This window comes from Lagenorhynchus albirostris, chromosome 1 (genome assembly GCF_949774975.1).
Source record: "Lagenorhynchus albirostris chromosome 1, mLagAlb1.1, whole genome shotgun sequence".
Lineage (NCBI taxonomy): Eukaryota > Metazoa > Chordata > Mammalia > Artiodactyla > Delphinidae > Lagenorhynchus > Lagenorhynchus albirostris.
The window spans coordinates 4299628-4325732 of record NC_083095.1 but is presented as its reverse complement, the minus strand read 5'-3'; the positions used below and the strand labels follow the sequence as shown (position 1 = coordinate 4325732).

The 26105-nt window shown below is 36.0% G+C and overlaps 3 non-coding genes across 3 annotated transcripts; all 3 read left to right on the top strand.

Moving 5' to 3' along the window:
• The first annotated feature begins 5697 nt into the window (after positions 1 to 5697).
• LOC132506196 (small nucleolar RNA SNORD113/SNORD114 family) lies at positions 5698 to 5769 on the top strand. The gene has a single exon (XR_009535747.1). It is a non-coding gene; the product is annotated as a small nucleolar RNA SNORD113/SNORD114 family (small nucleolar RNA).
• A 2335-nt stretch (positions 5770 to 8104) lies between these two features.
• LOC132506144 (small nucleolar RNA SNORD113/SNORD114 family) lies at positions 8105 to 8174 on the top strand. Its single transcript, XR_009535728.1, has one exon. It is a non-coding gene; the product is annotated as a small nucleolar RNA SNORD113/SNORD114 family (small nucleolar RNA).
• Positions 8175 to 14073: 5899 nt separating this feature from the next.
• Positions 14074 to 14145, top strand: LOC132506181 (small nucleolar RNA SNORD113/SNORD114 family). Its single transcript, XR_009535744.1, has one exon. It is a non-coding gene; the product is annotated as a small nucleolar RNA SNORD113/SNORD114 family (small nucleolar RNA).
• Positions 14146 to 26105: the final 11960 nt, after the last annotated feature.

Here is a 26105-nt window from a genome sequence, read left to right as displayed (position 1 = left end):
ACATCTGCCCAACTTGCCTTCTTTTTCAAGGTTCTTAGATAAAGGAGTTGTAGTGTCTGGGCCATGCTCTTCTCACATTGAAAGCTGGAAGCTCCAGAGCGCAAGCAGAACCACCCCTGCACATTTAAAGACTTTGCTTTGACATGGTTTAAGTCATATCCACTCATACTCCATTGGGCAATGCAAGTCATACGGCACAGCATCAGTGGTGTGGGGAAGGACAGTCTTCCTATAGAGGATAGGGAAGGGAGAGGGAATATTTGCTGAAAGATGACATAACTTACCCCATTTCTCCCAACTGGTGAGAAATGTTTACTTCATGTTCCTACATGAAATACAATCATTCTCTCTTCAAAACATCCCAGGAGTCCATGAAACCAGTGCTTTAATTTGTAATCCAGAGCATCTTGATTCACTTCTGGTTTGGATGTGACTCTTCTTTATTCAGAGACTTATAAATAAGAGATGGGTTATCTGTCCCCACATGGTAAACATACTGTGTTGGAAACACCCCCACTTGCAAAGGGAGAAAATGGGAGGCACAAAGCAGTTCACTCCAACTCTGCTGGGCCAAAGATATGAGCTTTCCTACCTGCAGCTGTCACCTGTATAGGAGGGAGAACAAAGGTGGATGTTGGTAATGGCCGCCATTCGTATCCTTCTTGTAGGTGATCAGTTCAATGATGTTCATTGATATAAACATTGAGAGTCATTAATTAAGTTAAAAAATGGAGTGTTGTTTGTGGTCAAAGGGGAGAAGGAGGGCCAAGCACGAGGCAAGGATTATGGTTAATTCAGTATTTCACAGCTAACATTCATTTAAAAAGTTTACATCGAATACTGTTCACTTTTTTTTTTTTGTTCACTTTTTTTTATGCCTGATTTCTGTTCTACAGAATGAACGCACTAGAGCTGATCACCCATCCTTAACTGATGAAGGGCTTACCTCTGTGGGTAAGGAGCATGGAGGCCGATGTAAGTTGACAGTCAGAGTCCTTGTTCTTGGTTTGGATGGTCTGCTCATGGACGTTGACTGTATTACTTAAAAGAAACAAATGGCTTCATTCATCACTTGTTAATATAATAGTAGACCATGCATGAACCAGTGTTTAGAGTGTGATATGAACCAAGAATCGTGATGAATCTAATTCAACACAGCTTAATTCCATTAAAAATACACCAAGGCCATTTAATTTATGTTATTGGCATTTGACTATTCCATACTCATGTTATATCCACTGTGACTTTGACTTAGACATTCCCCACTGACAAAGATAACTGGTTGAGATGGTAGCACGTAGGAAGGTGGAGAGATATTATCAGTGTTCTATTGTGGAAGAAGATGGTAGGCTCAGAAGAGTTCACTGTGTCATCTTTGAAATATAGACAAATTAATAGTAAGAGGGCTAAGAACAGGCCAATGATGAGTGGGGGATTGCTATGTAGCAAGAATGTTGATTGATTCATGTTATTGATCGTTATAGAAAGACAGCTAGTGTACTGTTTCTGTGGGAAATTAGCCTATGGACAAGTGCTGTTCAATACAATGACCACTAGCCACAGTTGGGTACTGAGCACATGGCTAGGCTGAACTGAGATGTGACCTATGTGGAAAATACACACCAAATTCAGAAAAGTCAGTACCAAAAAGTGCAAAATACTTCTTTTTTTTAAAATATTTTAAAAATATATTTATTTATTATTTTTGGCTGTGTTGGGTCTTTGTTGCTGTGTGTGGGCTTTCTCTAGTTGTCTAGGCGTGTGGGCTTCAGTCGTTGTGGCTCGCGGGCTCTACAGCTCAAGCTCAGTAGTTGTGGTGCACGGGCTTAGCCGCTCCGCGGCATGGGGGATCTTCCCGGACCAGGGCACGAACCCGTGTCCCCTGCATTGGCAGGTGGATTCTTAACCACTGCGCCACCAGGGAAGCCCATAAAATATTACTTTAATAAGTTATTTATACTGATTACTTGTTGAAATGATAGTATTTTAGATCTATTGGGTTAAATAAAATATACAGTTATAATTGATTTCACCTGTTTCTTTTTAAAAATACAGATTCTAGAAAACTTAAAATATACGGGAGGCTTGCATTATATTTTTATTGGCCAGCACTGCTATAGACTAATGAGAGGGATACTCAAGGATCTTTTCCTTTATGTTTTTCTGACCCATGGGTATTGATTGTATTATTATTAGTCAACTAATGGACCAATTAATGAAAAGTGGATAAATGAATGAGAAAAATGGGAAAAAGCACACACTAAATATTAAAGTGTATATTGACACAAGGATTATTTTAAATAAAGCACTAAAGCCCATAAAAACAATGTAAAGTGGTTAATCCGTCTGGGTAATGAACATATGAACAGATGTGTGTAGTAATCAGTGCTGTTGGATTGGATTGGTGGTGTGTTGCTAGTCTTAAATTTTTAAATTAATTTATTATTTTTTTTTAAAGAAAATGACATGGACAAATAGCTGATTAAATAACCAACTAAACAGAAGAGGGTCGAGCCTGACAAGTGTCAAATGAAGGCAGCATGGTGATAATGGTATTGGTCAATCCTTTAGGCACCATTGATATCCACGGCAAAAAAAATCCAGTCTCAGTTCTGTGGGAAATGAGCCTCTAGTCAGTGATTAGGAAGTTCGCCACGTCTTAATCTTAGACTTTGAGTCTCCTGAGTATTGATTATGTTATTACTGTTTAAGTGAATCAATGCATAAATTAAACAAGTGTATAAATGAATGAAAAAAGAGGGCAAAGCATGGACCAATGATGCAAGAACTATTACTAATATGTTTGTGAAGCACTAAAGTCCATTAAAAAAGGCACTGACATTCCTTTTTTAAAAAAGGGAAGATATTTACATAAATAAGAAAATTAAAGAGGGCCAGTGTTGAGATTGTGTCAGATGATAAGAATTATGATTAATCCAGTTTATTCATTGAGTTCATTAAACAACAACAAAGATCTAGTTTGTTATCTCTGTAGGAAATGAACAGGTTGACAGATATTAGTGTTTTTTTTTAACATCTTTATTGGAGTATAATTGCTTTACAATGGTGTGTTAGTTTCTGCTTTATAACAAAGTGAATCAGTTATACATATACATATGTTCCCATATCTCTTCCCTCTTGCGTCTCCCTCCCTCCCACCCTCCCTATCCCACCCCTCTAGGTGGTCACAAAGCACCGAGCTGATCTCCCTGTGCTATGCAGCTGCTTCCCACTAGCTATCTATTTTACATTTGGTAGTGTATATATGTCCATGCTACTCTCTCACTTTGTCACAGCTTACCCTTCCCCCTCCCCATATCCTCAAGTCCATTCTCTAGTAGGTCTGTGCCTTTGTTTTTTTTTTTTTTGGTCTGTGTCTTTATTCCCGTCTTACCCCTAGGTTCTTCATGACCTTTTTTTTTTTTCTTAAATTCCATATATATGTGTTAGCATATGGTATTTGTTTTTCTCTTTCTGACTTATTTCACTCTGTATGACAGACTCTAGGTCCATCCACCTCACTACAAATAACTCAATTTCGTTTCTGTTTTTCAGAGTTTTTGATCAGTTTCTCTGGATTCCAAGCTATGGATTGTAAGGGAATGAATGGATACATTTATGTCACAGTCAGTTATTTAAAAGGGGTCAAATCATGGACCAGTGATGAACACTTTTAAGTTATAAAGCAAGTACATCCTTCATTGCTGGTGTCCATGTAAAGAATATGAAGTCTAGGCTCCAACCTGTTTGTTTAAGGTTCACAGATAAATTCATGTTATAATGTTTCAGTTTCGGCTGCTTGTGGGCTTACTATTTTTTAAGTTACATATAGTTGATTTACTATATTATTTTCAGCTCTACAGCATAGTGATTCAGTATTTTTGCAGATTATACTCCATTATAAATTATTACAAGATAATGGGTATAATTCCCTGTGCTATACAATATATCCACAAGTTTGTTTTCTATTATCTGTTTCTGTTTTGCATATGCATTCGTTTGTATTATTTTTTAGATTCCACACATAAGTTATATAGTATTTGTCTTTCTATGTCTGACATATTTCACTAAGCATAATATTCTCTAGGTCCATCCACGTTGCTGCAAATGGCAGAAATTCATTCTTTTTTATTGCTAAGTAATATTCCATTGTGTGTATATGTGTGTGTGTGTGTGTGTATAATTTTGTTTATCCATGTGTCTCTTAATGGGCACTTGGGTTGCTTCCATGTCTTGGCCATTGTAAATAGGGCCACTATGAACATTGGGGTGCATATATCTTTTTCAGTTAGTGTTTTCATTTTTTCCAGATATATCTCAGGAGTGGAATTGTTGGATGATATGGTAGTTCTATTTTTAGTTTTTAAAGGAATCTTCATACTGTTTTCCATAGTGGCTGCACCAGTTTGCATTCCCATCACCTCCTCTCTAACATTTGTTTTTGTAGACTTTTTGATAATAGCTATTCTGACAGGTGATACCTCATTGTGGTTTTGATTTGCATTTCTCTAATAGCGTTATGAGCATCTTTTCATATGCCTGTTGGCCATCTGTATGTTTTCATTGGAAACATGTCTATTGCTGTCTTCTGCCCAATTTTTTTTTTTTTTCGGCATGCGGGCCTCTTACTGTTGTGGCCTCTCCCGTTGAGGAGCACAGGCTCTGGACATGCAGGCTCAGCGGCCATGGCTCACGGGCCCAGCTGCTCCGCAGCATGTGGGATCTTCCCGGACCGGGACACGAACCCGTATCCCCTGCATCGGCAGGCGGACTCTCAACCACTGCGCCACCAGGGAAGCCCCTTCTGCCCATTTTTTGATTGGGTTGTTTGTTTTTATGATATTGAGTTATATGAGCTTGGATTTACTCTTGTTAATTAACGATAGCCATATGATTAAATTAATCCATGACTAATCAAATTAAATGATAGATAAGCAAATAGATAAATACATAATAAGGGTCAAAAATGAGCACTGGCAAAATGTGCCATGAAACAAAATTTTAGATTAACCCAACTTTGTTTCTTCTTCAGTTTTTAAAATTAATTAATTAATTAATTGGCCGTGCCCTGTGGCATGTGGCATCTTAGTTATCTGACCGGGGATCGAACCCATGCCCCCTGCGTTGGAAGCTCGGAGTCTTAACCACTGGCCCGCCAGGGAAGTCCCAGATTAACCTAAGATTGGACAAGTGAGGTCCACTTAAAAAAAAAAAAAAAGATAAAAGAGGTTGCTTCATTCATTTTACAGTTGTTTACTATTTTGCTTTATTTATTTATTTACCACTGTTGATTTACACATTCCGTCAGGGATAAAGATTTAGGTTTCTAATCTATCGAGAGGCAAAACACAAGGAAATGTGGAAAAGTGTTAGTGACGTAAAATGAGATGTTCCTGGATTGTTTTGTTGCACATTTAAAATTTGAACAAATTAAAGAAAGATTAAAGGACCAAGAATGGCCATGATGAGTTTGGGTTTGCATGAAGACTGTTGATTGATCCATATGTGCTATAATGGGGTCCATTGTAGAAAGAGTGTATTAGTTCTGAGAGAAATGAGCAAAAACCAGAAGGTGGTAATGTTCTTAGATCTTATTCTTGCTTTGTGGTGATTAATGGATATTGATTAATGATTAGTCAATCAATGAATGAATTAATAAACAAATGTATAAATGAATAAAGAAAAAAGGCCCAAGCCTAGATCACTGATGAGTACTCTGAGGTGTCCAAACCAAGGATTTTGATTAAACCCCATAACTCTGAGGTCCATTATAAAAACAAACCTAATTTCCTGCCGTGGTGGGACATGAACTTGTAGCTGAAGTTAGGAATGCAGGCATCTTGCTCTTAGCTTTGATAGATCTTAGGTATAGATCCTTTTATTAGTGAATCAGTAATGAGTAAATAAATAAATGTATTATTTAATGAAGGCAAAGAGGGCAAGATAACCACCAACAAGGAGAGTATCTGATGAAAAACAGATTATTCTTAAAACATTTGTGAGGAGTTGAGTTCTAATAAATGAAGGGTCCAAGGCATTTAACATGTTGATCAGGAACCTATGGGCAACTCTATGTAAGAGTCAGTGTTGTTTCTGGGTTGGTGGTTGTTAATTTTATTAAGAAAGGGGGGAAAAGGGAAACGTAATAATTGATTACAGAACTACTTAATTAAAGAAGATCAAGCATGGGCCAATATTAAGAATTCATGACATGAGAGGAGTTATGATTAAATCAGTTTGTCTCAACCAGTATCATTTTTGAAAAACACATCTAGTTGTTATTCTGTGGGTATTGAGTTTTTATAAATTTATTTATTTATGACTGCATTGGGTCTTCATTGCTGTGCGCCGGCTTTCTCTAGTTGTGGCGAGCGGGGCTACTCTTCGTTGCAGTGCGTGGGCTTCTCATTGCGTTGGCTTCTCTTGTTGTGGAACATGGACTCTAGGTGCGTGAGCTTCAGTAGTTGTGGCACGTGAGCTCAGTATTTGTGGTGCACGGGCTTAGTTGCTCTGCAGCATGTGGGATCTTCCCGGACCAGGGCTCGAACCTGTGCCCCCTGCATTGGCAGGTGGATTCTTAACCACTGCGCCACTGGGGAAGTCCGTGGGTATTGAGTTTATGGGCAGATGTTAGTGTTATTTAGGATCCTTACCTGGGGTATGTAAGTGATATTATTGTTAGTGAATGAAGGAAGAGGTTATTTAAAAGAGGGCAAACATGGACCCATGAGTATATTGTGTCATTAAAAATGGTTTATTAATCTCACTGTACTCTTCTGCCATGCGTATAAATAAAAGGGGACTGAGCTATGCCCACTTTGGGTAAAGAGCCATAGAGATAGTTACCTATAATAGTATTTTAGACCATTTTGCATTTGCTTTGAAAAAATGAACAAGTTATTCCATGAGTAAATAAATAAAAAATAAACAAATATATGAATAAAGTCATAAAGTAGGGTCAAACATGGTGAGAATATATCAAGAAACAATGACGTAAATTCACCTCATTCTAATCAAGGAAGACCTATAAAGAAGGTAATATGGGCTCTTACCTATGTGAGTAAGGTTTAATGGAAAGAATTTGGAACAGGCATAGTTCTTAATTATTCTACTAGGATGTAAATTTAGCAGTTGTCATCATATTATGTACATTAATAATTAAAAACTAAATAAAAAGAGGGCCATTCTTGGGCTAATTGAGTGTGATGAAAACAGGGTTTTATGATAAATCTGTTACAGTAAGACTAAGGTCTCTTAAAAAAAATCTACACTGCCTCTTCAGTTTTCTAAAATCTGTTTTTTACTGCACAGATTCAATATACCCCAATCTGATTTATTCATTACCAATGATGAAGATCTCGGCTGTCACTTCTGTGGATAAAAAGCAAAGGGACTCATGTAAGTAAAAAAGTTTGTGTTCTTGGTTTGAAGGTAATTCATGTGGTCCATGGAATTGTTTCAAAGGAATGAGTGGCCACTGCAGACATAAAATCAAAAGATGTCACATATGGACCACTGCTGAGAAAGTGTAATGAACCATGGGTTAAGACTGATCCATTTTAGTGAAACTGAGATCCGTTAAAAACAAAGTTGGAGGGTTTTGCATTCATTTTCACAGTTGCTTAATACTCCATTTTATTTTTGCACAACATTTTAAGAATATTTTTCAGCTGATAACAGTCTAGATTGTTAAATCATGGAGGAGGGGGCACCTAGAAAGATAGAAAGTATTGTCAGTGCTCTAGTTGTGGGGTAAGATAGTAGGTTCATTGTAGTACTTTTAAAATATGAAGAAATTAGATGAAAGATGAGTAAGCAGGGAGTAGTAAAACTACATGCCCATGGGATGGGCATGATGCAAGGTTATTGATTAATCTATATGTGAAACACTGAGAGCCAATTGAAAATAGACCTCATTTGCTAGCTCTGTGGGGAATAAATAGCTGTAACAGCTCTCTGCAATATTCAAAGATCTTGCTCTTTGAATTCACGGGAATTTGATTCACGGGAATCATTTTTTTTTAACTCAATGAAACCATGAATATATGAAACCATGAAATAATCAGTAAATAATGAATGCATAAACAATCCATAAACAAGAGCTTGGATCAATGATGAGAGTTCTGGGGTATATGAATCAAGAATTTTGATTAAACCCTAACTCTGAGGTCCATTAGAAAAAGACTTAGTTTTTACCTCTAGGGGAATAGAGTTCAGAGCCAATTGGGGATCTGTTCTTAGGTCTTAGTTGTTCCTGGTTATGGCGTGTATTGATGTAAATGAATCAATGGGTGCATGAATGAATAAATGAATAAATGTGTAAGTGAATGAAGACAAAACAGGTTACACATGAGTGTCCATGTTGGCATTCTGGGTTGGTGGGAGGATGATCTAGTCATGTATTTCTGTGGGTAATCAGCCTGTGGGCAATTGTTAGCATTTTTGGTGTTCAAGTATAGATTCTCAGGTAATTATTTATGGTTATAAGTTATTGAATTAATATGATTGTATCTCAAATGATTATTTAAAAAAGGGCAGACTATGAACCAATATGGAGCATGTGATGTGAAGTAAGGTTAATGACTAATCCTAGTCAGATTATTCCATTGAAAATTAAATAAATAAATGAAAGGATTTGTACAGTCATAAAGTAAGATAAAGCTAGGATTATTTGTGAGAATGTGCCATGATGCTAGATTTAAAATTTATCCAATTCTGCACAAAGTTCGTGAAAATAATTAGTAGGCCATTAACTAAGAGCAGGGAGTATACAGCCATGCACCGTAATGTTTAAAGCCTTATTCTTGAGTTTAAAGCCTTATTCTTGAGTTAGGTGTTGGATTCAATGATGCTTGTTGCTACATAGCTTAAAATTAAAAATAGAATAAGTTGATAAATTAAAAAGGATTGCAGCTTTTGCACCAATAATGAGAATGTGATATGATCCAAGTTGATGATTAATCTGGCAGTGCAGAGCTCACATCCATTTAAAAACATCTAATATAGACTATTTAGAATTGGCTTTTTCCTTCACTGAATGAACATACCACAGCCAACTCAATCATTTGCTAATGGCGAATATTTTAGCTGTTGCCTTTGTCAGTAAAGAGCACAGAGACCAATATAAATAACTGTTAAAGTTCATGTTCTTAATTTGGGGAGTTTGTTCATGGATTTTTAAGGAGTTATTTTTTAAAAACTGTTTTTACATATATAAATAAAATTAAAGAACACCAAACATCGACCAAGAATGGGAATGTTATGAACCAAGGTTCATGATTAATCATTTTTAGGGCCACATAATATCCCATTTTAGTTTGACCCCCAAATATATTTAGAAATCCATTCCTTGATCAAGATCAAGGTCATTTACCTGTTGAGGATGGAGAACATAGGAAGAAAATTACATTGTTTTAGTTGTGAGGGAAGATGGTGGTTCATAGTTTTTACTCTACCATCTTTACAATATGGACAAATTAGGTAAAGAGACAAGCAAAAACCTTTTATCAATATGGCATTGCTATGAAGCACAACTGTTGATCAATCTGTACATGCAACACAGAGGTGCATTGAAAGAAGACATTAAATGTATTAGTTCTGTGGGACAAGTGTGAACAGACCTTCCTTAGTAACAATCACTCATCTTGTTCTTGGCATTTATAATTCATGGATATTGATTGTATTATAATTTATGCATGTAAAAATGATCCAGAAAGGAAGATATGAATGAAGAAGACAAAAACTGCAAAGTCTGGATCCATGATGAGTGTCTTGGGATGTCGGAATTAAGGATTCTGATTAAACTCTATAGCTCTGAGGTCGTTATAAAAAGAGATCTAGTTATTCACTCTATCGTAAGGGTGCTTGTGGCATAAGAAAGGAATATTCAGGATCCTGTTCTTGGGCTACGTGTTCCTTGGGTATGGATTTTTCTTTTTCTTAACATCTCTTTTGGAGTATAATTGCTTTACAATGGTGTGTTAGTTTCTGCTGTATAACAAAGTGCATCAGCTATACATATACATATATCCCCATTTCTCCTCCCTCTTGCATCTCCCTCCCACCTTCCCTATGGATATTTTTTTATTATAAATGAAACAATGCATGAGTAAAGAAAGACATGAAGGAATGAAGAAAGACAAGGAAAGCCATACACTGTTCAATTATGAGAGTATGTTTTCAAATATTTCTGAAGCACTGAGGTCTAGGAAAATAAATATATCAAGGTTTTACCTCTTTCAGCAGGGAGCAAACAGACAAGCCTGCCCAAGATTGAATGTTGTTATTACGGATTGATGGTGGGTTCCTGATCGTTTATTTTGTTAAGAAAAGGGCAAAATGTTTGCACAAATAATTAAATATCTAATGGAAAAAAATCATGGACCAGTGATGAGAATATGTCCTATAACGAGAGTTATGATTAATTTAAGATGGTTGACTGTGAGTATATGATCACATGTTAATATTATTGGAAAGTTTTTGTCCAGTGGGTTATAATTATAATAGTGACATATTATAATTACATATTGCTGTTTCTGAATGAATGGATTCATATTTTCCTTAAAAGATGCAAATCGCACACCAATGAGGAGCTCTATTATGAAATAAGCATAGTGATTATCCTGTTTTACACAGTTGATTTCCATACTTTAAAAAAACTCTAGGCTTTTCCTATTTTGCATAATGTGCACATAGACAGATGCACATAATAGTATTTTGTTTCTGGGTTGCTGCCCAATTTAGCATTTTCTGTTTTCTTTATATAATGAGCAGCTGGTGAACTTACTCCATGAGTAATTAACTGAATGAATGAATGAGTGAGTGAGTGAATGAATACATAAAGAAGAGTCAAGCTTGGGCCATGAAAAACAAGGATTAAAATTTGTCCAATTTGCACAAGAAAGATTCATTAAAAAGGAAATCTGAGTTAAAGTTCTGACTTGTGGGTTAGATTGTGGATTCAGTGGTGTTCATTATATTGCTTAAAATGAAAATTAAATAATTGAGTAAATAAAAAATAGTGATATTCTTGGGTCAAAGAAATGAAACAAGTTTTAGGTCTAATCTAGAACTCTACAGTTAGTATCCTCTAAACATACCTAAATTCATGATTTTTCATTAAAGCCTGCTTTTCACCTCAGAATTAACACACCATAACTGATTTAATCATATCTAATGAAGAAGCATTTGGCTAATACTTCTCTGTTTAAGAAGCATACATACCAAGGTGGGTAACATTCAAAGTTTATGTTCTTGGTTAGGGGAATTTGTTCATTTGTGCTCACTGAAATATTAAAAAAAATACATGGCTAGATAAAAGTATAAAATTAAAGAAGGCTGTACATTACCAATGACAAGAATAGCTTATGAACCACAGGTAATGATGTTTAATTCACTTCTGCACAACTGATGACTCCTACAAAAAGATGGAAGTGTTTCACACATTTTCAGAGATGTTTGCTATTCTCTTTTATATTTACATGCCAGTTGATATCAACATTTTTCCCTTCAAAAGATCTCAGTGAGAGGAAGGACATATGTCCTACATTGAGGGTCATTGCAAAGAGATCTAGTGTTATTGGCTCTATAGGAAATAAGCATATAGATAGATCATAGTAACATTCAAGGATCTTATTCTCAAGATGCTGTAATTTATATGTAGTGATTGTGTTATTATTGGACTAGTGAATGAAACAATAAACAAAGGGATAAAGGATTGAAGAAAAGGAGTGCTGAGCTTGGACCAATGATGACTCCTAGAGTGGGGGTTAGGTCTGAATCCAAAATTGTAATTAATTCCTATCTCAAAATCTGTGGTCTATTGAGTAAAAAGCAGAAGATAAACTCCCTGGGAAATGAACTCATGAACGGATAAAGAAATATGTAAATGAATGAAGATAAGGAGGGCCACACAGAGACCAATTATGAAATTATGTAATAAGGGTTATTATTAGCGCCTGTTTGAAACACGGGGTTCCATAGATGAAGAGATCAAAGCTCTGAACCCTTCCGTAGGGACAGTATAGACAGAGATACCTCAGAGTCCAGGTTGCTGCTTTCATTGCTGGTTTGGTTGTTTTAATTAGAAAAGGAGAAAAAAAAAAGTTTACATAAAGAGTTGCTTAAATAATTGTCTTATTGAGAGAGGGCCAAACATGAACCAGTACTGAGACTGTGTCATATGATCAGAGTTAGGATTAATCTAACTCTATTCGCTGAGTCTTATTTTTAAAAAAATCAAGAGGATTTAGTCAGTTATGTCCATGGAGCACTAAGTAGGATATTCAGTGGTCTTATGCAGTGCCTTGCTTTTCATTGATATTGATATGTTGTTATAAGAGAATGAAGGAATGTATTTTATATATAGTTACTCAAAAGAAGGCCAAGGAAGGGCCAGTGAGGAACATGTGTTATGAACCAGAGGTAATGATTACTCCAGTTATACCCAAATGTTGTCCAGATAAAGAACGAGAATTCTGGGTTTCTCCCCACTTTGGCTAAAAGTGGTCAAGCACGGACCAATGGGACTGATATAGAAATTCACATGGAGAAATTCTTTAGAAAAATGGGTAATTTATTTCATGCCTAATTATATACGTGAATCAATAAATGAATCACTAGATATATAAATCAGAAAAAATTGTGTGAATTGGTGAGAATATACCACAAAACAAAGATTTACATGTATCCAATTTTGCACAAGTGAGATTCATTAAAAGCACTCACCAAGCTGTTAAATTTATGAATAGGGAGTATGTAGACACAATTTATGACAGATGAAGCTTCTTATTCTCATATTGGTATTCATTGTATTATTTAAAAATAAAAATTAAATGAATCAACAAGTAAAGAGTGCCATTCTTGGGCAATGATGAGATTATTAAATGACCCAAGTTTATAATTAATCAAATACTGAAAAACGAACTCCCATTAAAGAAAATCTAACTATAGGCTCTTTCTTTTTTTGGAAAGTCTGTGTTTTCACCAAGTGAACATACTACAGATGATTTAATCATTATCTAATGCTAAAGATCTTGGCTTTTACAAATTTGGTGGGTAAGGACAGAAGAGAGTGATGTAAGTAACAGAGTTTATGTTCTTGGGTTGGGCGGTTGGTTTATGGGTGTTGCTTAAAGTTTTCGAAGTAATAATTGGGTATATTAATAAATAAAACCAAATAGCACCAACTTAGACCAGAACTGGGATTTATGATTGATTAATCTGATTTAGTACTCTTTTTAAAAAATAAATTTATTTATTTTTGGCTGCGTTGGGTCTTCGTTGCTGTGCGCGGGCTTTCTCTAGCTGCGGCGAGCGGGGGCTACTCTTCGTTGCGGTGCGCAGGCTTCTCATTGCGGTGGCTTCTCTTGTTGTGGAGCACGGGCTCGTTGCAGAGCACGGACTCTAGGCACGCGGGCTCAGAAGTTGTGGCTTGCGACGTCTAGAGCACAGGCTCAGTAGTTGTGGCGCACGGGCTTAGTTGCTCCGCGGCATGTGGGATCTTCCCGGTCCAGGGCTCAAACCCGTGTCCCCTGCATTGGCAGGTGGATTCTTAAGCACTGTGCCACAGGGAAGCCCTGATTTAGTACTCTTAAAGTCCAATAAAAAAAGATGCAGGTGTTTCCGTCACTTTCAGGGCTGCTTCACATTGTGTTTTATTTTTGTAGTGCAATTCATTTAAGTATGGCTCCATTGATAAAGATTTAAGCTATTAATTTTTTGAGGGAGGAGCGCATAAGAAGATGGAAAAAATTATTCTAGTTGTGGAGTGAGATTATGGGTCCCTTAGTTATTCACTGCGTCATCTTTAAGTGAAAAGGGCCAAGCATGGACCAATGGGACTGATATGAAGCAAGGATGCTGATTAATTTATATGTGCAAAAAGCATATATACATATTGCAAAAAATGTCTGTTAGCACTGTGGGAAGTAGGCATATAGACAGTTATTAGTGATATTCAAGGATGTTGTTCTTGGGCTTTTTGATTCATGAGAATTGATTATATTATTATTAGTGAATCAATGAATAAAGGAATAAACAATGCATAAAAAAGGAAGAAAAAGATGCCCAATATAGACCAATGATGAGTATTCTGAGATGTATCAATCAAAGATTTTGATTAAGCTCTGTAACTTTGAGATTTATTAGAAAAAAGAAATCTTGTTTATTTCCTTTGTGGAAGAGGGGCTTACAGCGAAAGTCAGGAGTAGTCAAAGATGTGGTTCTTGAGGTTTAATTCTAAATGCCTGTGAAATGTATTGTAAGTGAAGCAATGCAAGAATAAATGAAGAAGTGTAAATGAATGATGACCAATGATTCAAGTCTGCAATGAAACAAGGATTATTATTTAAATATTTCCTGAAGCACTGAGTTTCATAACCTAAATAGATCAAGTCTCTCTTAACTGTTCTACATATGGGATATATTCTATTCCAGGAGTCCATGTTGTTTTGGGGTTGGTGTCGGGTAGCTGGTTGTTAGTTTATTTAGAAAAGGAACAAATCATTTACATTAAAAATAATTGTTTAAATAAGTGCCTAATTGAAAGAAGGCCAAGCATGGACTAATACTGGGAATATGATAGTATATGTGATGAAATCAATTCTATTCACTGACTATTATTTTAAAAAACAAGAAAGGATCTAACAAGTTATATCTGTGGACAATGAGTCTATGGACAGAAACTAGTATTTGTCAGTATTCTCGTTCAGGGTCTTGGCTTGCATTCATTTCGGATGTGTTGTTAAAAGTGAATAAATGAATGAGTTCACATTTGCTCAATTATTTAAAAGAAGGTAGTACGTGGGTCAGTGAGGAGCAGGTGTCATGAAACAAAGATAATGATTACACCATTTTAGATGAAAGAAAAGAAATCTAGCCTTATTTTACTTTGGACAAAGCATGTCAGCAGTTGCATGAAATGGTATTTCAATTCTGAATACTGGTGGGTTTTAGTCTTTCTTTAAAAAGATGAATAAATGATCACATTATTCTTTGAGTATTTAAATAAGAGAAAAACATGAGTGAGTCAGTGGATGAAAAATTAGGGTAAATCTTGGACCAGTATTTCATGGCACACTCTAAGCAATGCATGAATGTGGTCCTTTAAAAAAGATGAATGGGGCTGTGAACTGTGTGGCTAGGGAGTATATAGATCAATAGAAGTACCAGTTACGTTAATTATTCTCATGTTAGGTGGTAGACTTAACAGCATTCACTACGTTAATTAAAAACGAAACAGTAAACAAGTCAATATATGAAAATTCAATAATAAGAAAGTGATAGGAACCAAGGTTTATGATTAATCTAGTACCTCATGACTCCAGTTCTTTAAAAATAGTTAAATTTATCTTGTTCCATTCTCTATAAAAATGTGCATCTTACGTCACAGAATGAAAGCACTATAGCTGATTTAATTATTCAATAGTCATAAGGTTTTAGTTTTTACCTCTGGGTAAGGAGTCTAGAGACTCTGGTAGACGACAGTCACAATTCATGTCCTTGGTGAAGGTGATTTGTCCATCCTGACATTATGTTAAAGGAAAAAATACTAAATACATAAATAAAATCAAAGTATGCCATGCAGGGACCAATAATGGTAATTAACCGAATTTTACATGTAATCCAATTAAGGGCAACTGAGATTCATTAAAAATGATGGAGGGCTTTTATTCATCTTCAGAGTTTTTAATATTTTATTTTATTTTATACCATGGTTAATTTAAACCTTTCCTCAGTGATAAAGAACTAGTCCATAACTCCTTGAAGGGAGAGTAGATAGGAGAAGAGAAAATAGTATTAATGTCCTCATGGTGAGATATGACAGTGGTTGGTTGATCATTGTATTGTATTAGTTATTTATTGCTGTGTAACAAATTACCCTACAAGTTAGTGGCTGAAAACAACAGTAAATATTTGTTACCTATCACAGTTGCTATGGGGCAGGAATCCAGGAGAGGATTAGTGGGCAGTTTTGGCTTAGGGTCTTTTGTGAGGTTGTAGTCAAGATGTCAGGTAGAATTGTAGATATATGAAAGCTTGGGCTGGAGGAGCTGCCTCCATGGCTCACTTATGTGGCTAGAAAGTTGGTGCTGGTTGTTGGCAGGAGGCCACAATTTCTTCCTACATGGGCCTCTCCTCAGGACTGCTTGAGTGTCCTTACAACATGACAGCTGACTTCCCCAAGAGTAATAAATACAAGAGAAAGGGAGGTGGAAAACTCAATGTATTTATAACCTAAATTCAGAAGTCATACACCATCACTCTCTCAAGTATCCTGTTGGTTATAGAGGCCAGGCATGGTTTAATATGGGAGGAGATTGTGCAAGGCTGTGAATACCAGGCATCATGGATCATTGGGCGCCATCTTGGAGGCTGGCTACCATCTTTAAAATGTGGAAAAATTAAAAGAAGGACAAGCATGGACAAGGCATAAATATGGGATTGGCATGAAGCAAGTAAGCTGATAATCTCTATGCTGAGATCTGCTGCAAAAAAGAAGTAGCCTCTTAGTTTTATGGAAAACAAACCTATAGATAGAGCTTCGTAACATTCTAGGATATTGTTTTTAGTTTTTTTAATTTTATTTTTACACATTGACTTTATTATTATCAGTGACTTAATGAGAGAATCAGTAAGCAAAAGTATGCATGAATGGAAAAGGCTCCAAGTTTGGACCAGTGAATATCTGGGGTGCCTGGATCAATGATTTTGATTAAACCCTATAACTCTGAGGCCAGAGACCTAGTTAATACCTATATGGTAAATGAACTTACAGCAGAAGTTAATAATATTTAGGATTTTGTTAGGCTATTAAGGTTTGTAGGTCTGGATTGTATTACTGTAAGTGAATTAATGAACAAAGAAATATATATATATTTTATATATATGTATATATATATATATAAATAAATGAAGACAAGGAGAGCCATATATGGCCCAATTATGAATGTTTAATATATTTTTTATTATTAATATTTTTCTGAAATACTCAGTTCCAACATGAATCTATTTGAGTCAGTAGCATATAGAGATAAATACCTGGAAATCAATGTTGTTCTGCATTATTTGGACAGTGCTGTTTGCTTATTGAAAATAAGAAGATATGATCTAATTGGTTATGTCTGGGAGTAATGAACACTGAGCAGCTGTTAATACCATTGAAATTTCTGATCCAGTTTCTATGTTCAGTGGTACTGGTGATATTATGAGTGAATGTATAAAGACAGTCATCTTTCAACCAGTTATTTTGAAGAAGGTAAAGTGGGATTTCTCAACCTCGCACTATTGGCATTTTGAGCTGGGTAACTCATTGCTGTTGGAGCGCTGTCCGGTGCATTGTAGAATGTTTGGTAACTTCACTGACTTCTACTAACTAGATGCCAGTATTGACCCCCTCTCCCATTGTGACCACCAAAAATATCTCAACATTGACATATGTCCTCTGGGGGCAATATCGCCCCCATTGAGGACCACTAGGTAAAGCATGGACCAAAGAGGAACATGTGTTAAAAAAACAATGTGACTCATTTGTCCTATTGTTCCTTGCTGATATTAAGACAAAGAAAAATCAAACTAGGCTCTTCTCACATTATCTCAGGTTCATGTGTATCTAATTGTATTGCATTTTGAGTTGTTTATGGATTGATCATATTGTGTTTTCTCTGGAAAAATAAATTGATGTTCAAATTATTCATGAATACAAAAGTAAATGAATAAATAAAACAATGAATGGATAAATAAATACACAAAGTAGGGTCTAGCATGGACTATTGGTGAAAATGTGCCATGAAAGAAGTATTTAAGTGAATCCAATCCTGCACAAGTGACATCTACTCAACCTAAGTTGGGCTGTGAAAGAAAATAAGATGGAGGACCTTTTCATCCCTTTCAGAGTGGATGATTATTCCACTGTATTTTTGTACCACAGCTAATTTAAATTTCCTCAAGTGACCTAGGCTATTGACTCTTTAATGAGAGCACATAAGAAGATGGTTGATGTTGTCAGGGCTCCTATTGTGGGGTAAAGATTGTGGGTTCATGGTCATTTATTGTATCATCTTTAAAATAGGGACAAATTAAATGAAAAGGAGTAAGCATGGATCTGCCATGAGTACAGAATTTCTAAGAAGCAAGGAAGTTAATTAATCCATGTGTGTGACTTTGAGATTCACACATTGATCTTAGCAATATCACAGTTCTTAATTTTGGGATTTTTGTGTGTTGACATTTTGTTGTTAGTGAATCACTGAATGAGTCAATCAATAAAGGTGCAAATGAATGAAGAAAAAGCCTAAACCAATGATGAGTATCCTGGGGTGTCTGAATCTGAAATTCTGATTAAGCCTTATAGCTGTGAGATCTATTAGAAAAAGAAAATTACCCTATTATCTCTGTGGGAAATGATCATATAGCAGAACTGAGGAAGTGTCAGTTCTTATTCTTGGTCTGTTGAGGTTCTTGAGTATAGATTATATTTTAACTAAATCAGAATAAAATCTGTAAATGAATGAAGACAAGGAATGTCCTGAATGGAACAATTATGAGTGTATGCAATTAAATAAGGAACAAAACTAATATGATTTAGAAATGCTGAGTTCCAATAAAATTAAATAGATCAAAGCTCTTACACTTTTGAGTAAGAAACATAAAAGACAATTTTATATGAGTCAATGTTGCAATTGATGAAAAGCAAAATTTTGTTTTTGTTTTTTTTTTTTTTAGATGTTGCTTACTTTTCTAAAATACTTTATTTTTTTAGAGCAGTTTTAGATTCATGGCATAATTGAGAGGAATGCACAGAGATTTCCCATAATCCCCCTGGCTCTACATGTATATAGCCTCCCCCATTATCAACATCCTGCACCAGAGGGGTTCATTTATTATAATTGATGAACCTTCACTGACACATCATTTTCACCCAAAGTCCATAGTTGACCTCAGGGTTCACTCTTGGTTGTAAATTCAGTGGTTTTGGACAAATGTATAATGACATGTATCCACCATTATAGTATCATACAGAATATTTTGCTGCCCTAAAAATCCTCTGTGCTCCATTCATCCTTCTCTCCCCTTAACCTCTGGCAACCTCTCCATTTACTGTCCCCCTAGTTTTGCCTTTTTCAGAATGTAATAGTGTTGGAATTATACAGTACATAGCCATTTCTTATTGTCTTTTTAAATTTAGTAATATGTGTTTAAGTTTCCTTCACACCTTTTTATGGCTTTGATAGCTCATTTCTTTTTAGTGAAGAATAATCTTCCATTATTTTGATATAACAGAGTTTATCCATTCACCTACTGAACGATATCTTGGCTGCTTCCAAGTTTTGGCAATTATGAATAAAGCTGCTATAAATATCCATGTGGAAGTTTCTGTCTGGACATAAATTTTCAGCTCCTTTGGGTAAATACCAAGGAGTGTGATTTCTGGATCGTATGGTAAGATGATGTTTAGTTTCGTAAGGAGCTGCCAAATATCTATTCTAATAGGTGGTATTTCATTGTTTTAATTCGCATTTCCCTCATGACATATAATGTGGAGAATCTTTTCATATGCTTATTTGCCATCTGTATATCTTCTTTGGTGGGGTATCTGTTGAGGTCTTTGACTTTTTTTTTAAATAGATCTTTATTGGAGTATAATTGCTTCACAATACCATGTTAGTTTCTGTTGCACAACAAAGTGAATCAGCCATAATGCATACACATGTCTCCATATCCCCTCCCTCGTAAGCTTCCCTCCCGTCCTCCCTGTTCCACCCATCTAGGTCGTCCCAAATCACCGAGCTGATCTCCCTGTGCTATGCTGCTGCTTCCCACCAGCCAACTATTTTAAATTCAGTAGTGTATATAAGTCGATGCTACTCTCACTTCGCCCCAGCTTCACACTCCCACCCATGTCATCAAGTCCATCCTCTATGCTTACCTCTTTATTCCTGCCCTGCAGCTAGTTTCAGCAGTATCTTTTTTTTTTTTTTTTTTAGATTCCGTATATATGTGTTAGCATGCGGTATTTGTTTTTCTCTTTCTGACGTACTTCACTCTGTATGACAGACTCTGAGTCCATCCACCTCACTACAAATAACTCAATTTCGTTTCTTTTTTGTTTTGAATTTTATTGATTTTTTTATACAGCAGGTTCTTATTAGTCATCAGTTTTATACACATCAGTGTATACATGTCAATCCCAATCGCCCAATTCATCACACCACCATCCCCACCGCCCCGCGGCTTTCCCCCCTTGGTGTCCATACATTTGTTCTCTACATCTGTGTCTCAACTTCTGCCCTGCAAACCGGTTCATCTGTACCATTTTTCTAGGTTCCACATACATGCGTTAATATACGATATTTGTTTTTCTCTTTCTGACTTACTTCACTCTGTATGACAGTCTCTAGATCCATCCACGTCTCAACAAATGACCCAATTTCATTCCTTTTTATGGCTGAGTAATATTCCATTGTATATATGTACCACAACTTCTTTATCCATTCGTCTGTCGATGGGCATTTAGGTTGCTTCCATGACCTGGCTATTGTAAATAGTGCTGCAATGAACATTGGGGTACATGTGTCTTTTTGAATTATGGTTTTCTCTGGGTATAGGCCCAGTAGTGGGATTGCTGGATCATATAGTAATTCTATTTTTAGTTTTTTAAGGAACCTCCATACTGTTCTACACAGTGGCTGTATCAATTTAGATTCCCACCAACAGTGCAAGAGGGTTCCCTTTTATTCACACCCTCTCCAGCGTTTGTTGTTTGTAGATTTTCTGATGACGCCCATTCTAACTGGTGTGAGGTGATACCTCATTGTAGTTTTGATTTGCATTTGTCTAATGATTAGTGATGTTGAGCAGCTTTTCATGTGCTTCTTGGCCACCTGTATGTCTTCTTTGGAGCAATGTCTGTTTTGGTCTTCAGCCTATTTTTGGATTGGGTTGTTTGTTTCTTTAATATTGAGCTGCATGAGCTGTTTATATATTTTGGAGATTAATCCTTTGTCTGTTGATTCGTTTGCAAATATTTTCTCCCATTCTGAGGGTTGTCTTTTTGTCTTGTTAATGGTTTCCTTTGCTGTGTCAAAGCTTATAAGTTTCATTAGGTCCCATTTGTTTATTTTTATTTCCATTATTCTAGGAGGTGGATCAAAAAAGACCTTGCTGTGATTTATGTCAAAGAGTGTTCTTCCTATGTTTTTCTCTAAGAGTTTTATAGTGTCCAGTCTTAAATTTAGGTCTCGAATCCATTTTGAGTTTATTTTTGTGTATGGTGTTAGGGAGTGTTCTAATTTCATTCTTTTACATGTAGTTGTCCAGTTTTTCCCAGCACTACTTATTGAAGAGACTGTCTTTTTTCCACTGTATATGCTTGCCCCCTTTGTCATAGATTAGTTGACCATAGGTGCATGGGTTTACCTCTGGGCTTTCTATCTTGTTCCATTGATCTATGTTTCTGTTTTTGTGCCAGTACCATATTGTCTTGATTACTGTAGCTTTGTAGTATAGTCTGAAGTCAGGGAGTCTGATTCCTCCAGCTCCGTTTTTTTCCCTCTTTTATGTCTCCATACAAATTTTAAGATTTTTTGTTCTAGTTCCATAAAAAATGCCATTGGTAATTTGATAGGGATTGCATTGAATCTGTAGATTGCTGTGGGTGGTATAGTCATTTTCACAATATTGATTCTTCCAACCCAAGAACATGTTATATCTCTCCAACTGTTGGTATCATCTTTAATTTCTTTCATCAATGTCTTAGAGTTTTCTGCATACAGGTCTTTTGTCTCCCTAGGTAGGTTTATTCCTAGGTATTTTATTCTTTTTGGTGCATTGGTAAATGAGAGTGTTTCCTTAATTTCTCTTTCAGATTTTTCATCATTAGTGTATAGGAATGAAAGAAATTTCTGTGCATTAATTTTGTATCCTGTAACTTTACCAAATTCATTGATTAGCTCTAGTAGTTTTCTGGTGGCATTTTTTGGATTCTCTATGAATAGTATCATGTCATTTGCAAACAGTGAGAGTTTTACTTCTTCTTTTCAATATGTATTCCTCTTATTTCTTTTTCTTCTCTGATTGCCATGGCTAGGACTTCCAAAACTATGTTGAATAATAGTGGTGAGTGGACATCCTTGTCTTGTTCCTGATCTTAGAGAAAAGGCTTTCAGTTTTTCACCATTGAGAATGATGTTTGCTGTGGATTTGTCATATATAGCCTTTATTATATTGAGGTAGGTTCCCTCTATGCCCAGTTTCTGGAGAGTTTTAATCATAAATGGGTGTTGAATTTTGTCAAAAGCTTTTTCTGCATCTATTGAGATGATCGTATGGTTTTTAGTCTTCAATTTGTAATATGGTGTATCACATTGATTGATTTGCATATATTGAAGAATCCTTGCATCCCTGGGATAAATCTCACTTGTTCATAGTGTATGATCCTTTTAATGTGTTGTTGGATTCTGTTTGCTAGTATTTTGTTGAGGATATTTGCGTCTATATTCATCAGTGATTTTGGTCTGTAATTTTCTTTTTTTGTAGTATCTTTGTCTGGTTTTGGTATCAGGGTGATGATGGCCTCATAGAATGAGTTTGAGAGTGTTCCTTCCTCTGCAATTTTTTGGAAGAGTTTGAGAAGGATTGGTGTTAGCTCTTCTCTAAATGTTTGATAGAATTCACCTGTGAAGCCATCTGGTCCTGTACTTTTATTTGTTGGAAGATTTTTAATCACAGTTTCAATTTCATTACTTGTGATTGGTCTGTTCATATTTTCTATTTCTTCCTGGTTCAGTCTTGGAAGGATATACCTTTCTAAGAATTTGTCCATTTCTTCCAGGTTGTGCATTTTTTTGGCATAGAGTTGATTGTAGTAGTCTCTTAGGATGGTTTGTATTTCTGCAGTGTCTGTTGTAACTTTTCCATTTCTAATTTTATTGATTTGAGTCCTCTCCCTCTTATTCTTGATGAGTCTGGCTAATGGTTTATCAATTTTGTTTATCTTCTCAAAGAACCAGCTTTTAGTTTTATTGATCTTTGCTATTGTTTTCTTTGTTTCTATTTCATTTATTTCTGCTCTGATCTTTATGATTTCTTTCCTTCTGCTAACTTTGGGTTGTTTGTTCTTCTTTCTCTAGTTTCTTTAGGTGTAAGGTTAGACTGTTTATTTGAGATTTTTCTTGTTTCTTGAGGTAGGCTTGTATAGCTATAAACTTCCCTCATAGAACAGCTTTTGCTGCATCCCATAGGTTTTGGATCGTCGTGTTTTCATTCTCATTTGTCTCTAGGTATTTTTTGATTTCCTCTTTGATTTCTTCAGTGATCTCTTGGTTATTTAGTAATGTATTGTTTAGCCTCCATGTGTTTGTGTTTTTTAGGTTTTTTCCCCTGTAATTCCCTTCTAATCTCATAGTGTTGTGGTCAGAAAAGATGCTTGATATGATTTCAATTTTTTAAAATTTACTGAGGCTTGATTTGTGACCCAAGATGTGATCTATCCTGGAGAATGTTTCATGCACACTTGAGAAGAAAATATTATCTGCTGTTTTTGGATGGAATGTCCTATAAATATCAATTAAATCTATCTGGTCTATTGTGTCATTTAAAGCTTCTGTTTCCTTATTTATTTTCATTTTGGATGATCGGTCCATTGGTGTAAGTGAGGTGTTAAAGTCCCCCAATATTATTGTGTTACTGTCGATTTCCTCTTTTATAGCTGTTAGCAGTTGCCTTATGTATTGAAGTGCTCCTATGTTGGGTGCATATATATTTATAATTGTTATATCTTCTTCTTGGATTGATCCCTTGATCATTATGTAGTGTCCTTCCTTGTCTCTTGTAACATTCTCTATTTTAAAGTCTATTTTATCTGATATGAGTATTACTACTCCAGCTTTCTTTTGATTTCCATTTGCATGGAATATCTTTTTCCATCCCTTCACTTTCAGTCTGTATGTGTCCCTAGGTCTGAAGTGGGTCTCTTGTAGACAGCATATATATGCGTCTTGTTTTTGTATCGATTCAGCCAGTCTATGTCTTTTGGTTGGAGCATTTAATCCATTCACGTTTAAGGTAATTATCGATATGTATGTTCCTGTGACCATTTTCTTAATTGTTTTGGTTTGTTTTAGTAGGTCCTTTTCTTCTCTTGTGTTTCCCACTTAGAGAAGTTCCTTTAGCATTTGTTGCAGAGCTGGTTTGGTGGTGCTGAATTCTCTTAGCTTTTGTTTGTCTGTAAAGCTTTTGATTTCTCCATTGAATCTGAATGAGATCCTTGCCGGGTAGAGTAATCTTGGTTGTAGAGTCTTTCCTTTCATCACTTTATGTATATCATGCCTCTCCCTTCTGGCTTGTAGAGTTTCTGCTGAGAAATCAGCTGTTAACCTTATGGGAGTTCCCCTGTATGTTTGTCGTTTTTCCCTTGCTGCATTCAATAATTTTTCTTTGTCTTTAATTTTTGCCAATTTGATTACTATGTGTCTCAGCATGTTTCTCCTTGGGTTTATCCTGTATGGGACTCACTGCGCTTCCTGGCTTGGGTGGCTATTTCCTTTCCCATGTTAGGGAACTTTTTGACTATAATCTCTTCAACTATTTTCTCTGGTCCTTTCTCTCTCTCTTCTCCTTCTGGCACCCCTATAATGCGAATGTTGTTGCGTTTAATGTTGTCCCAGAGGTCTCTTAGGCTGTCTTCATTTCTTTTCATTCTTTTTTCTTTATTCTGTTCCATAGCAGTGAATTCCACCATTCTGTCTTCCAGGTCACTTATCCGTTCTTCTGCCTCAGTTATTCTGCTATTGATTCTTTCTGGTGTACTTTTCATTTCAGTTATTGTATTGTTCATCTCTGTTTGTTTGTTCTTTAATTCTTCTAGGTCTTTGTTAAACATTTCTTGCATCTTCTCGATCTTTGCCTCCATTCTTTTTCCGAGGTCCTGGATCATCTTCACTATCATTATTCTGAATTCTTTTTCTGGAAGGTTGCCTATCTCCATTCATTTAGTTGTTTTTCTGGTGTTTTATCTTGTTCCTTCATCTGGTACATAGTCCTCTGCCTTTTCATCTTGTCTATCCTCCTGTGAATGTGGTTTTTGTTCCACAGGCTGCAGGATTGTAGTTCTTCTTGCTTCTGCTCTCTGCCCTCTGGTGGATGAGACTATCTAAGTGGCTTCTTTGACTCATTTTTAAATGAAGTTGTTTATTTTCTTTTTCTCCCTTAATTTTATTTATTTATTTCTGGCTGTGTTGTTCTTTGTTGCTGCGCATGGGCTTTCTCTACTTGCAGCAAGCAGGGGCTACTCTTCGTTGCAGTGCATGGGCTTCTCATTGTGGTGGCTTCTCTTGCTGTAGAGCATGGGCTCTAGGTGTGTGGGTTTCAGTAGTTGTGGCACACAGGCTCAGTAGTTGTGGCCTGCAGGCTCTAGAGCGCAGGCTCAGGAGTTGTGGCACATGGGCTTAGTTGCTCCATGGCATGTGAGATCTCCCTGGGCCAGGGCTCGAACCCGTGTCTCCTGCATTGGCAGGCAGATTCTTAAGCACTGCGCCACCAGGGAAGTCCCAAGTTGTTTGTTTTCTTATTGTTGACTTTAAGGATTCTTTGTGTGTTTTGGATAATAGTCATTTATCAGACATGTCTTGCAAATATTTTTTCCCCCAATCTGTGGCTTGTATTTTGTTCTTTTGAAACTTTCTTTGCAGAGCCGAAACTTTTCATTTTAATGAAGTCCAGCTTATCAATTGTTTCACATATGTCTTTGGTGTTGTATTTAAAAAGTCATCAGTTAACCCACCTCCTAGCAAAATGGAAATAAAAACAAAATAAACAAATGGGACCTAATGAAACTTATAAGCTTTTGCACAGAAAAGGAAATCATAAACAAAACCAAAAGACAACCCTCAGAATGGGGAAAATATTTGCAAATGAAGCAACTGACAAAGGATTAATCTCCAAAATTTACAAGCAGCTCATGCAGCTCAATAACAAAAAAACAAACAACCCAATCCCAAAATGGGCAGAAGACCTAAATAGACATTTCTCCAAAGAAGATATACAGATTGCCAACAAACACGTGAAAGAATGCTCAACATCATTAATCATTAGAGAAATGCAAATCA